Source organism: Myotis myotis, unplaced genomic scaffold, assembly GCF_014108235.1.
Source record: "Myotis myotis isolate mMyoMyo1 unplaced genomic scaffold, mMyoMyo1.p scaffold_m19_p_10, whole genome shotgun sequence".
Lineage (NCBI taxonomy): Eukaryota > Metazoa > Chordata > Mammalia > Chiroptera > Vespertilionidae > Myotis > Myotis myotis.
In genome coordinates this window covers 21229418-21243550 of record NW_023416314.1, presented here as the reverse complement: position 1 = coordinate 21243550, position 14133 = coordinate 21229418, and the positions used below count along the sequence as shown (strand labels likewise).

General features: G+C 36.8%; 1 protein-coding gene across 8 annotated transcripts in view; it reads right to left on the bottom strand.

Moving 5' to 3' along the window:
- MTMR2 (myotubularin related protein 2) overlaps positions 1-14133 on the bottom strand; it is a 93782-nt gene that overhangs the window by 77879 nt on the left and 1770 nt on the right. For 2 of the 8 annotated variants that reach the window (XM_036324624.1, XM_036324627.1), the window contains exons 2-3: positions 5236-5351; positions 5032-5108 (exon numbers count right to left, since the gene is read on the bottom strand). The exons of 5 other annotated variants lie outside the window; for them this stretch is intronic. The gene's annotated coding sequence lies outside the window, so the exon portion shown is untranslated. The remainder of the gene's footprint in view (positions 1-5031; positions 5109-5235; positions 5352-14133) is intronic. One more of the 8 variants, XM_036324623.1, reaches the window with a different exon arrangement.

Here is a 14133-nt window from a genome sequence, read left to right as displayed (position 1 = left end):
GCCTTTAGTGTGTATAAAGAATTTGGGACACAAAAGACTCATTGTCAGACTATTTGCAGTCCCCAAAATAGAAAAATAACCCCCCAAAACAAAATTATTTGCAGCTCATAATTATTTTTAAAATGCTACCCCAGAACCCTGCACTTTTTAATTTAACCAATCTATAGTATAAAAGAGATGGAATAAATGATCTTATCATAATGGCATCTGATTGACAAAGATCAGAGACTACACTTTGTATTCTTCAGAGAAACAAAGGGGATTTGAGCTCTGGGACAGCTGGTGCCTGTTGGCATTTAGTTTAGAAAACCCCAAGGTTCTAAGGTACATGTGACCTTGGATACAGTTTAATTTGTATTATTTTATTTTAAGGTCTATCAACTATACTTCCTGAACTGAAAGTCAGGGTGTGTATTATTTGGTAATCCAACAGCAAGTCTGAAAAACCAGGTTGTATAAAAAATGGTGTACATATATCTTTTTTCCTGCAGAGTATTGCTTCTCCAAAGATCGTATCTGGAAATACAAATAAATAAAACAGGCAAAAGCCAAGTATGCTAGCCAAAATTTATGTGTCCATAGGGGATCCAGTAAGAACTGGAGAGAAGGAGGGACCTTGGGTTCCAGCACCAATCAATCTCAACACCCTCAGCACTCTCTTAAAAGAGCTTCTCAGAACTTCGTCAAAAATCTCTGACAAACTAGAGCAAAAATGAAAACTCATTTGGATTCATAAGTAGCCTAGAGGGTAAAGTTACTTACATACCAGTTTAACTGAGAAAATGTCATACTAAACTGAAGACCAGTCAGATCATTAGAGCTCCAAGCACACTATGTTAGCATAGGTAACAGGTATTTTATTTTGTTTGCAGAAACTAAATTAAAAAATTCAGTAGGAAAAGAAGAGCATTTAATGTCTCTTTCTCTTTCAAGTCTGGAAAGGTTAAGTTAAAATGCAAAGTACTGGCATCATTCAGTGATTTATCCCTCCATAATTTTGAGTACTGTTCCCTATTTACCAGATTAGTTAGTACAAATCATAAGAAAGATACTATCTTCTCGCTTATTTTTGTCTTTTCTCACTATCTGTATAAAGATGAAGAAAATACCTTTTTAAATATCATTTTAAAGTATTAATACTTAATATTAGCATGGCTTTTTAAAACAGCAAAAATGCTCTCATACACATTATCTTCCATACATATTACCAATTCTGGGGTTAGACTGCCTGGTACTAAATTCTAGTTCAATCACCTGTGTGACCTTGAGGAAGTTACTTAACCTCTCTGTGCTTGAGTTCCTCATCTATAAAGTGGGATACCAATAATCCTTATACCTCACAGGATTGTTATAACAATTAATATATGTAAAATACTTAAACCAGTGCCAACTACATGGTACACACTACATAGCTGTTAACTTTTTAAATTATTATAAGCAATCATTATGTTTGGATCTAATAATCCTATATAATAAAAGCCTAATATGTAAATTGTCCCCTTGACTGGGAGTTCCACCAGGGGGCAGGGTCATTCAGCCAACCTTGGGAAGGGAGGCCCCGGCTGGCAGTCGACAGCCACTAGGGACCCTACCCATGCACGAATTTCATGCACTGGGCCTCTAGTAATTCTATAAAGATAAGACAATCATTTTAAAACCCCTTTTCCAGATAAGGGAATCAGGATCAGCGAAATCAAGTGACTAATCCAGAGTCAGAGTTAAGAAGTAAAACCAGAACTAAAAACCCAAGACTAAGAAATAACCAAGACTTTTCACTACACTGTGCTATATCATATCACACAGTATATTTTCTGAGTTAATATAGTTCAGTATACTTCTAAAGACCTGCTCTGTTAAACATTTAAACACTCAAATAATTTTAGGCAGCATTCAATGGTAGCCACACTAAGAATGAGTCTGTTATCCAAAAGATACCTGCATCTCTTTTAAGTATTTTTTGAGTAGCAAAATGAGTCAGACTTCTCAAGAGAAGTACACACCAAATAATTAGGCTGGCTGGACAAGATGAACCTGTCATAAGTTTTCCAATATCTAGAGTTTCATTTAAATAGCAAAACGTATATCCCAAGACACTTCCATGTTATGATTTATGCTGCACAGTGGAAACAAGATGGCATTTAAGAGTCAAAATTTCGGTTCCATCTTTTCAAGCAGGGGACACTGGACAATCGTGTCACTCCCCTGAGCTTCATTTACCCATCTGACAAATGAAGTCCTACCTCACAAGACTGTTATAGAAATAACTGAGGTGATATAGGTTAAACAGCTTTGTAACTATAAAAATCAAACCAAAATGTGTTAACATTACTATTAGCTACTCTGATTACTTAACTGATAATACTTAACATTCAGTTATTCATTCATTAATCACTTTTTTCTTAGAAAATTGCTGACAAAACTCTTCTAAAAATAGAAGTATCATCCTGGGCATCTACACTAATAAAAGACAAACATGCAAACTGGTGTCACTCCACTATGCCCACCAGCCAATCAAAGCGACTATGCAAATTAACCCAACAAAGATAGCAGTTAATTTGCATAAGCAGGCGCTGAGTGAAGACTGAAGACTCCAGCAGGTGCTGAGTGAACACTGAAGAGGCTTGGTTTGCAGCGGAGAAGCCAAGCCTCGCTGCGGCCGGAGGGGAAAAGCCTAGCCTCGAGGCTTGGCTTCTCTGCTGCGGCCGGACCAAAGGCCTGGGTCCCGGGTGCCGGAGGAAACCCGTGCCGGCAGCCAGGGGAAGGAAGGCCTATTGTGCGAATCTTCATGCAACGGGCTTCTAGTTTTGTATAATAACAGTATATTAAGTGACAATCTGGATTAGCACAGTGAAAGAACTTCAGGTGATCTATGAAGTATCTACTTTAGTACCATGTGCTTAAAGGAGACTCAGTAAAATCTGATAAAAGAACAAGCCAAATGACAAGCATATGTATTTTTTTTCTTATTTTACATTAAACAATAGTAAGCATTTTCAATTAAATCACAAGGAAACTCAGTGGACATATTATCATCATAGCAGAAATCATAATACATTATATTTGTGTGACACTACAGTTTTCAAAGCATTTCACACGTCATCATAGAAATACAATGTTATTCTGCTTTTTCTCAAGTGTATTTTAAAAATTCATAAAACTTCCATGCTTAGGCAAGTCTCTAACTATTAATATACTATGCAAAATAAAATACAAAATACACACACCAAAATTTATTCACACTTATAGTTCAGAAAATACTTTAGAATATTTCAGTCCCTCAGATACTGTGAATATCAACCACAACAATGTAGTAATAAAAATATAAAATAACTTCAATCATTTAAGGTCTCTGGCTCGGTATATAAAGCATCAGATTCTGTACCAAGCAAATAAAACTACTCCTAATAGTATTTCATAGAATCCAAAGGAAAAAAAACAAAGTTTTTTCATACTACCTATGTTCAAACTACATACTATTCATACTACAATTTACCAAGCACCTATTTGCAAAGCACTATGCTAGTTACTACCATCATTCTAAAATGAATTCAGACCCCTCTTTTTCAGAAGCATAAAATATAAAGGTCAAAAGTAGAGATAGAGTCCAGCCAGCGTGGCTCAGTGGCTGAGCATCGATCTATGAACCAAAAGTCCCAGTTCAATTCCTGATCAGGGCACATGCCCAGGTTGCAGGCTTGATCCCCTGTGTGGGGTGTGCAGGAGGCAACCGATCAATGATTCTCATCATTGATGTTTCTATCTCTCCCTCTCCCTTCCTGTCTGAACTCAATAAAAATATATTTTTTAAAAAAAGTAGGGATAGTGCAATGGGGAATAAAAGAACAAGTATTTTTCCTTTACCTAGACTACCACAGTTTTTCCACCCAATGATTTCAAAATCAAAATCAGTAGCATAACTGACTAAAGATGAAGAAAGAGTCCATGTATCTCATGCACATAATCAATATGTGCTTTTAGTTATTTTTTTAGGAACAATGACAGATGTTATGATTTCATATATACACAGTGAAGCTGTCAGACCCAACAAAAAGCACTAAGTGACAGTGAAGTCTAGAACGGGAAGTCAGGAGATCACTAAATAGCACTAAGTAGCCCTGTGACTTTGGAGGAAACAGTACCAACCTTTCCTGGCCTTCTAACACTTATTGTGCCGTAGGGCAGGTTATTAGATTTCTCTAGATCTGTTCCCTCATCAACAAACTTACAGAGTTGGACTAGAATACACTTACTAAAAACTTTAAGTGAAAATTTGGGGGCCCACTCCCAGTGATTCACAATGTCTTGGCTGGAATCTAGGAAGCTCAATGCTCACCAAGCACCACAGGTGATTGAAATAAGCAGGAGAGCTTCAGCCACACTAAGGACATTACAAGTCCTAGACACAGTAAAGAATCTCCTATGCCCCTAACTGTATAAAAAGATGACATCATTTGTTTCAGTGCCAAGGTCTTAGGAATTCTGGATCTAGCATACTGTGCAGAACACAGTAGATGCTAAACAAATATTTATAGAGAGGAAGAAGGGAGGGAGGGAGGAAGGGAGGGGATAGAGAAAGAAGGGAAGGAAGGGAGGAGGCAGCTAACTGGTCATATTTTTGGCTAAGAAACATAAAAAACTGTAGTAAAATTAAAATTGAGTAAAACATACATCAGCAGCTAGAAGGCAAAGATTTCAGTCTCTATACACAATTTTTTTTTTTTTTGCACACAATTTTAAATATAGCATGAGCCCTTGTCAAACTGCAAAGTACTAAGGAGGAAAAGGAAAAAAAACACTACATGGAAGCCAAAGAATTCTAATGAAAAATTACCAATGACTAAAACTTAGTCATAGTTTTCACCAGGTAGAATACAGAATTTTAAGAACTGGGACTTGTAACTGGAACTAAAGTTTGTAGTTACTGTTTATTTGTATGCATAAATTTCATGTAGGATAATATATGGATTCCAGAAATATTGTTGGCAATATTAATTTTGTCCATTTTTTATTTTCATTTTCCGATTCACTTACATTATAATTTTTGAGATGTTTTATCTTCACTTCTGATGATCTTCAAATTCAAATGTCAATGGCTCTTAACACATTAACTGTAAACAAACACAAAGGAACTTAGGGGAATTCAGATATTTAAGGAACCCTACAATAAAATATTCTAAATTAGTCTGTAAATCCTGTGGGGGAGGGAGAAGTGGAGGTGGGAGGAAACTTGAGCACCTTGTTTATTTCTTGCTTCACAATTTATCTGATGGTGCATGTAAAACTCTTCTTTTAAATGGCAATGAGACTATCCTCTTAATCATCAAGCAAAGGAAACAAAATCAACCTATTTTCTGTAGGAAGAATAAAACATTCAAAGTTAGAGAAAATTCTCTCCAAATATGGACACTCTGAACTCACTAACGTACTGTGTGCGTTATCCTTCTCCTCCTCAGCAGTGGTCAAGGAAATTCACTTTCTTGTCACTACCACCCAATCAACCTGCCCTGGGATAGCCCTCTTACTACCAAGTATTAGCCTAGACCTGGACACCAGATCTTCAGGTTCACTACAGCACATAGAGCCTGGAGTTAAACAGATTTGGGGTCAAACATCAAACTCTTCACCCTAATTTTCAGTTTTCTGATCTGTAAAATGGAAACAATAATACTGTTTATTTTATATAATTATAAGGATTATGAGAAAATAGGTATTAAGGGATTTAGAAGCACGCCCATCATATAGCAAGCACTCAGGAAATGTTAAGTGCTGTCATTTTTATTATTATTGATTAATAATATGAATATTAATTTATTACTACAACTATCTACTCCTTGAAAAGCAAAGCTTATCTCAGGTGTTTTTATTTTTAGGTACTGCCTTTGGTTATAATTGAAGACTGTTATCCTATACCAGTAACAGAGGACATCTATCTGATATAAAATCTTATTTTTGAACTGTGCTGAGCATCTTGGTTCAGCTCAAGAAAATTAAGGCTTATAATCACTAGTCTATCATCAGTCAAAGTTATTATCTTTTTTTTGCTAACATACAACCATCTAACAAAGTCCTACTTGAACAACTGCTCACTTGCAGTTATCAGTAACAGCAACTCTTGTTAACAAAGGAGATGGATATATTTGTAGACCCTTTGAGCCGATGAATAATAATGCTATATCAATTCAAAGGAGATTTCTCTATCCTCTTCTACTCACTCTCAAATGTTAAAGTCTTCATGTATAACATTACATGCTTAAAATATTAATATTTATGTTAGGTGACACGAAATGCATGAAACACTGATTTCTCTGAATTTTTCAATCAAATTCTTAGGTCAAAGATATAAAAACAAGTACAAAAGCATTCATAAAGTAACATGGTCCAAGCCCTGGCCAGGTGACTCAGTTGATTAGAGCGTTACCCCAATATGCAAAGGTGGAGAGTTCCATTTCCAGTCAGGGTACATCTAGGAGGCAACCAATGAATGCATAAATAAGTGGAACAACAAATTTAAGACTGTCTCTTTCCCCCCAACCAACCCCCCCCCCCAAAAAAAAATCAATTAAAAATACACAAACAGCCCTGACTGGTTTGGCTCAGTGGATAGAGCATCACCCTGCGGACTCAAGGGTCCCAGGTTCAATTCCGGTCAAGGGCATGTACCTTGGTTAGGGTACATCCCCAGTAGGAGGTGTGCAGGAAGCAGCTGATTGATGTTTCTCTCTCATCGATGTTTCTAACTCTCTATCTCTCCCCCTTCCTCTCTGTAAAAAATCAGTAAAATATATTTAAAAACAAACAAACAAACACGGTCCAAAATGACCAGCTTCATTTCCCTTATGGCGACTAAACCTTCTGAATTAAAATGAGAGAAGATATCTAAGTAGAACTTGAGGCGTATTCTGGGAGAAATAAAACAAATGGATACATGGCTTGGAAATGAACATCAAACTACCCAGGAATAAGGAGTGTAAGCCATCATCCTCACCACCACCACCACTTTACCATGCAATGCCTTGAGCTCTACAAATGAAATAAATGAACAGCACAGTTGCTCATTCTTCATTTGCTTTCTACTTGCCTTTCACCTAATGATCTAGCAATGATTAAGTGTCTTCTTTTTATTTTATGGTCCTAGATTAGGATCATAAAAATCTGGCCCAAGATAATACATACAAAAAGGTAGAAAGTTAAAAATGCACCAAGTTTAGAGTGTTCCAAAAGACAGTTCTCCTTTTCTGTCCGCTACAATATAGACTAGAAAGAAGATGCAGTGGTTAGAATTCCAACAGCAATTTTGGTTCATGAAATAACACTGGAATGTAAAATCTTACCTAATAATAGACAAACATGTAAATTGACCGTACCTTCGCTACACTAACCAGCCAATCAGGAGTATGCAAATTAACCCAACAAAGATAGCGGTTAATTTGCATATGTAGGCTCCAAGCGGCAGAGTGGAGCAGTGAAGCCTGACGGCCCCAGGGCCGGCGGAGCAAAGCCTGACAACTCCGGGGCCGGCTCCGGCCGGAGCCCGGCCAGAGCGAAGGCCTGGGTCCCGGGTGCCAGAGGCAAACCAGTGCCAGCAGCCAAGGGACTGGAAGGCCTATTGCACGAATCTCTTCGTGCAACAGGCCTCTAGTAAGATATATTAAGTTAGAAAGAATCTGTGTCCTTGATACTTCAGATCTATATCAGACCTATACTGACTATATCTTTGGGTTTTTATGTGCTAAAAAAAAATGATCTCTATTTTAAGCTACAGTTAGTTTGGATTTTCTGTTATACTCTGCTAAACCTAAACCCTAACTTAAAATAAAATGAAAACAAAAAAACGTTTTCCAAGTATCAATAATTAGGTTTCTTTGAAATCTACAGATTAAAACATATTTTAAGTTAACTTTTATTATATTAAAAATGCATTGCCCTTATTTAATCTAAACTAAAAGTATTTAATGAACCTACAAGTTAATCACATCCAGTAAGAATCTTTGAAAGAATGAAAATTTATCAGCAATTACTGCCATGGGTACTATGTACTTGAGCAGGGGAAGAATTACAAAGCTTGCTCATTAGTGGTCTACAGTGATGACAATGTTGATGCATATACAGAAACAACATTAAGAGAGAGAAACACAATTAGTTCTGTGTAATAAAGTTACAGGGAAGGGAATTGAGGTTATTTTCATTATGAGGGCGTCTTCTCTAATCACTTTAATTTTAATAACCTTGTACCAATCTTTTCTTTTTTTAATAGTTCCATTTTTAACCTGACTTCCTGTGGACAGCAGCTTATAAAATCACTCCCAACCCTGACTATAGCCTCTCAATAGCTTTTAATCCAGCGGTTCTCAACCTGTGGGTCGCGACCCCTTTGGGGGTTGAACGACCCTTTCACAGGGGTCGCCTAAATACATCCTGCATATCAGATATTTACATTACGATTCATAACAGTAGCAAAATTACAGTTATGAAGTAGCAACTAAAATAATTTTATGGTTGGGGGTCACCACAACATGAGGAACTGTATTAAAGGGTCGCGGCATTAGGAAGGTTGAGAACCACTGTAACTGATTTAACTAAATCATACAGTAGGCACAAAGTGCTTTACCTAATCAAAACTAATTTCCTTAAAAGGGGAAAATATTCTATTCTAAAATCTAGAGAATTTCCACTGGTCAACTCCTGAATCCCATGTCACCTTTGGCCCTGGAGATTCTGAATACAATAGCATTAACCTGGTAGCTTTCCAAAACAAACTTAGTGCTTTCTGGACATCTGTATCTGGGCTATTTCCTTCCCTTGGGCATAATCCAAGCTTTACTAGTTCAGGTGATGTCCTGAATTACCTCTTCATAACACTTTTTTCAAATGCATGTTACCACTAATGTATGTCACCAAAGATCTATTTTTAAGAAAAAGCCCAATACATGTATTCTTGCTTTGTGTTATCTGTGGCTGAGAAAGAAAAGAGCTAGGGAAATTCCCTAACGATCAGATATAATTAATCTACAAGAGATGACTTTTACTTTCTACTACTTCAGTCAATATTTTACAACAATACTCTCACGTAATAGGCTTAGAGTAGTTAGTTCTAACATAGATCTTAGTCCATTTCCACTAATATTGATGGAGTTACTAGGCAACAATTAGTAACAGATTGAAGGCAGTGGTTCTCAAAATTGCCATGCATCAGTATCACCTGGAGGGCTTGCTAAAACAAACTGTGGGCTCCAGAGTTTTTGATTCAGTTAGATCTGAGGTGGGACCAGGGAATTTATATTATTAACAAATTTCCAAGAAATGCTGACACTACTGGTCAAGGGACTATGGATCTACATTAATAGAAAACTACTGATGATAGCAGAGGAGGAAAAAAAATGTATATGGGTCCCAATCTCAGCTTTAGTATTAATTTATATACCTTTGATTAGCAATTAATCTCTTTAAATGTGCTTTCAAGAAATCTACACAATACTGATTAGCTCATAGTAATACTGGACTTTGAAGTTCTGTTAGAGTCCTGGAATAATGAAATACAAAATAAATAATTTTTAGGCTACCAGTATGTTCAATGTCTGGCTCAAGGTGCTAATAATAAGAGCAAGATTGGAGGGTCAACCTGTTAGCTTCACTTCATTCTGTAGCTATAGATAGTTTCTACCACTACTCCTAGCCAGCTGCCTCAGAAGACACACCATCGGTCAGTCACAAGGGAAATGTAAGAATGTTTGATTGGACACAAATCCATCACCACTACTGGAAAACAACCCAAAAGCACATTTCCTACTGATGACATATCTCTAAGTGACCTTGAAGATAAAACTAGAGATGAGACCTTACAACAAAATGTGTTTTAGAAATCTTAAAACCTCTTCTACCTCTTTAAGACTATAGGTACAATCAAAATTCATGCAAACAAATTCAGGATTTGCCGTTTTCAAACGATGATAATTTTAAGGAAGATGTGCCACTTAAAAATATAAACAGCTGGAGGCTACTATTTTTGGTATAGCTACCTCTCCTTTGATCCTTTTAATCTAAGTTAAATATAAATAGGGGTGCTCATAAATGCTAATGAATTTATAAACTAAAAATCAGCTGATAAACTGAAACAAACCAGTGGCGCCGAGAATAGCTGCATGAGGATATATAAAGGATGAAAGAAATACAGATTAAATAAAAGGACTGACGACGTAAGTTAGAAAGAAAAAGAACAAAGTAGTCAAGAGTAGCAAATGGAAAAACAAGTAGGCCAAGAGAAGGTAATATCATGAAGATACGTAGGACTAGACACCGAAAACACAATGCAGCAAATAAAATCAGCTCAGGAAGTCGAGAGGCTTCATGGGAGAATAATTCAGCTTGCACCTGACGATGTGACTTTATAGGTCAAACACAACAGAGAAAAAAGGAAAAAAAAATTCAACTGACTGAGAGAAACCCCTTTTGTCTTAATATATTTTTATTGATTTCAGAGAGGAAGGGAGAGGGAGAGAGAGAGAGAGAGAGAGAGAAACATTAATGGTGACAGAGAACCATTGATCGGCTGCCTCCTGCACGGCCCCTGCACCGGGATGGAGCCCGCAACCCGGGCATGTGCCCTTGACCGGAATCCAACCTGGGACCCTTCAGTCCGCAGGCCAATGCACTATCCACTGAGCCAAACCAGCTAAGGCTAGAGAAACCCATTTTAATCCTTTGAATGGAAACAACAAATAAGAAAAGTGATGAACACTGAGTCAACATTTCTTTATTCAAATGTTTCCTGGATACATATCTGGCACTAGATATAATACAGTTGACCCTTGAACAATGCAGGGGGTTGGGATGCCGACCATCAAGCAGTTGAAAATTCAAGCATAACTTTTGACATCCCAAAAACTTAGCTGTTCCTCAGTATTTGTGGGGGACTGATTCCAGGAACCCCCGCAAATACCAAAATCTAGGAATACGTAAGTCCCCTATATAGAGCATTGTAGATAAATACATACAGTGGCCCTCTACATCTGAAACAGTACAGGCATTTATGGAAAAAACCCACATAAAAGTGTTCCAGTGCACTTCAAACTGTTATGTTCAAGGGTCAGCTGTATTAGCATTTGATTATGCATAGTAAAAAGTAAAGAACACTCAACCAGTAAATTTTATAACAGTGTACAAACTGAAAAATAGAAAACCAGACGAAGGCAGAAGAGTACCAATACAGTGTTCAATTTAATTTTCGTACAATTCTGAGGCTCTCATAGATAGCTATCATCTCTAGCCTACATTATTGTTTTACCTACAGCCTGTGTAAGTCACACTTATATCAAGAATCAGAGCAAGACCAACAAGAATAGACCAACTGTATTCCATGTATGGAATACAGCCAGATTATCACTGTGCTGAAGTGAATATTTTCACAACTCTCTGTGGGGCTTCATATGTTGGAGAATGGATAATAAGTAGCAGGATATACAAGAGCTGCTGAACAGCTCACTGAAGCAGAGCAAATACCAAGCAGGACTCACAAAAGAAAACTGATTTTTTTAAGGATACTAACTACGAATCTGCTATCTGGATATCATATAAAGAATGAAATGCATGAGGATGTAAAGTACAGCGTAAGGAATGTAGTCAACAATATTGTAATAACCATGTATGGAACAGATGGGTCCTAGACCTATCAGAGATTAGTTCATAAGTTATGTAAATATCTAACCATTATGTTGTATGCCTGAAACATTGTATGTCAACTGTAATTGACTTTTTTTTAATCAAAGGAAAAAATGAAATTGCTCTTTTGTGACCAAAGGCATCAGGCCTGTGACAACTTGGAAGGCAATAACAAGTCGAGATAGAGATAGAGACAGAGAGATGAGAGAGATAGAGAGAGAGAGAGAGAGAGAGAGAGAGAGAGAGAGACTACATATGTTTACTGTGAACTACAGATTCCACAAGTCAGTCATCCAACTTCAATGGAGGGTGTCATTAAAAAAAAAAAGGCAACCAGATGAGTCTGTGTATTATTTTTCAGATTTATATACTTCCCAAAACATCTTACAAACGAGCATATTTAAACATAACATAGTATTTAAACTTAATCCATCTAATATAAGTATTTGAAGAAATCAGAGATAAGTATATTACCAACTTCACTTACAAATCTGACTTAAGTCTTTTGCTAAACTGAAGAGGACAATGCAGTTACATAGTTTCCATTTTCAAACAAACAGAAAGCATACTTAATTTTTTGCACAATTTTCCTTGGAACTAAACTGAGCAGAAATTTATGTCAACCTGGTGTGTAAAAGTCAATCTGTAACACATGGACCAGTATTATTAACTATATTTTCCAGGAGATATCAAGACAAATTCATAAGGCAATTTCCTAACTGAAAATTTGAAATTAAAAATTTCCTAATTATATAAAACAGAAGGTATAAAAATAAGCTACAATTTAAGTGCAACATTTCTGCAAAAGGCCAAGATAACATAATTCAAACATGGATATTTTGGTTAACCATAGGCTAACAAAAGTAAAAACTTAGTCTGGATCGCTACTTAACATAGGTATAACCATGGTTGTCCACTGCCTTTGTATTAGAATCACCTGTGATTGTTAGCTTAGATTAAAAGCCTTCCAACAAGTGTCTGAAATGCAGCTGTTCTATATTGTTGATTAAAGAGTGCCACCAATAGGTGTGATTCATGAACTAAAAGATATAATTTAGTAAGGGTGAATTCTATACAGTAGATTCAGTAAATGTTATCTTTCTACCTTCCAGAGGAGAGAAATGAAAGCTGGCATTATCACGTGGAAAGTAGAGCGTCATACTTATCTTTTTGTCCAGAGAGGATGAGGCTAACATGACAGTCAAAATTCTTTCAAGCAGTTCTTAATTTTTTGAAATTATTCAGTCAGTAACATCATTTTTTATTAAGTTAAAATAGACATATAAAGTCTAACGACAGTAGCGAGGCGGTCTCTTTAGGAAATAAATGTGCTTCAAAGTGGCACAATTAGGTGCATTAATTTATAATAACCAACAGCATTTATTTAGTATAATTTCAGAAACCCATAACAAAGGCTATTTGTAAAGGGAATATTTGATAAGAATGCCCTCATCTTAATAACTGACAAGAATGTGTTCATAATTGACAAGAATGATAATTGATAAGAATGCATTTCTCTTGTATTACCAAAATAATGACAGAATTTTGAGTTCCAAAAGAACCTAGAGATTTGCTAGATCAACCCCCTTATTTTAAAAGATGAGAAAACTGCACACCTGCGAAGTTACATGATACAGCCCAAATCATGGCCTGAGACAAGACCTTGAGAGCCTGGGCCTCCAGACTTGAGTACTTTTCCTTTTTCTAACGGACTATGCTGCCTCCGGTGGTTCTAAAAAATCCTCTGGCTTGGATGACATTACTGGTCCCCTCACTGGTTTTCTTTACCTTCTATGCTGAACCACAGTTGTCATTTGTGACTTTCGCATAAAATGAATTTCCAATCTGTTCTCTTAATGGTTTTATACTGAGCATGTCAATCCTCAGCTTTCTAAATGCCAGACTAATAAACACAAAATGCTTGAAACAAATGCAGAATATACATAATCACACCAAAGAAAAATTCTCTCCTGGATAATTTGATCTCCAAATTAAAAACAAAGAAATATTTAATGAGCAACTCTGCTATGCAAGGTCTCTGTTAATTGCAGGGACCTGAAGCTGAGTAAGCTATGGTTCTGGTGCCTAGTGGAGTATAGTCTAGTGAAGACAATTAAACCAACCATTACAGGCGCTTGTTAAGGACTCCAAACAAGGGATGGGCAGGTGCCTGGAGGAGGGAATCTAATTTAGAACGGTGGGATCAGCGAATAATTTCCCAAAGAGGCCCTGAACAGCAACAGGAAAATGCCAGCATCACCCATATTTATCCGAGTCCAACATGAATTAAAAAAGACACAGCAACTTCAATTTATAAGGAAAGGGAGGGGAAGGGAAGGGGAGGGGAGGGGGAGAGAGAGAGAGAGATGGGGAGAGAGAAAGAAAAAAAAAAAAAAAAAAAAAAAGAAAGAAAGAAAGAAAGAGAGAGAGAGAGATAGAGAGAGAGAGGGGGAGGGAGGGAGGGAGGGAGGGAGGGAG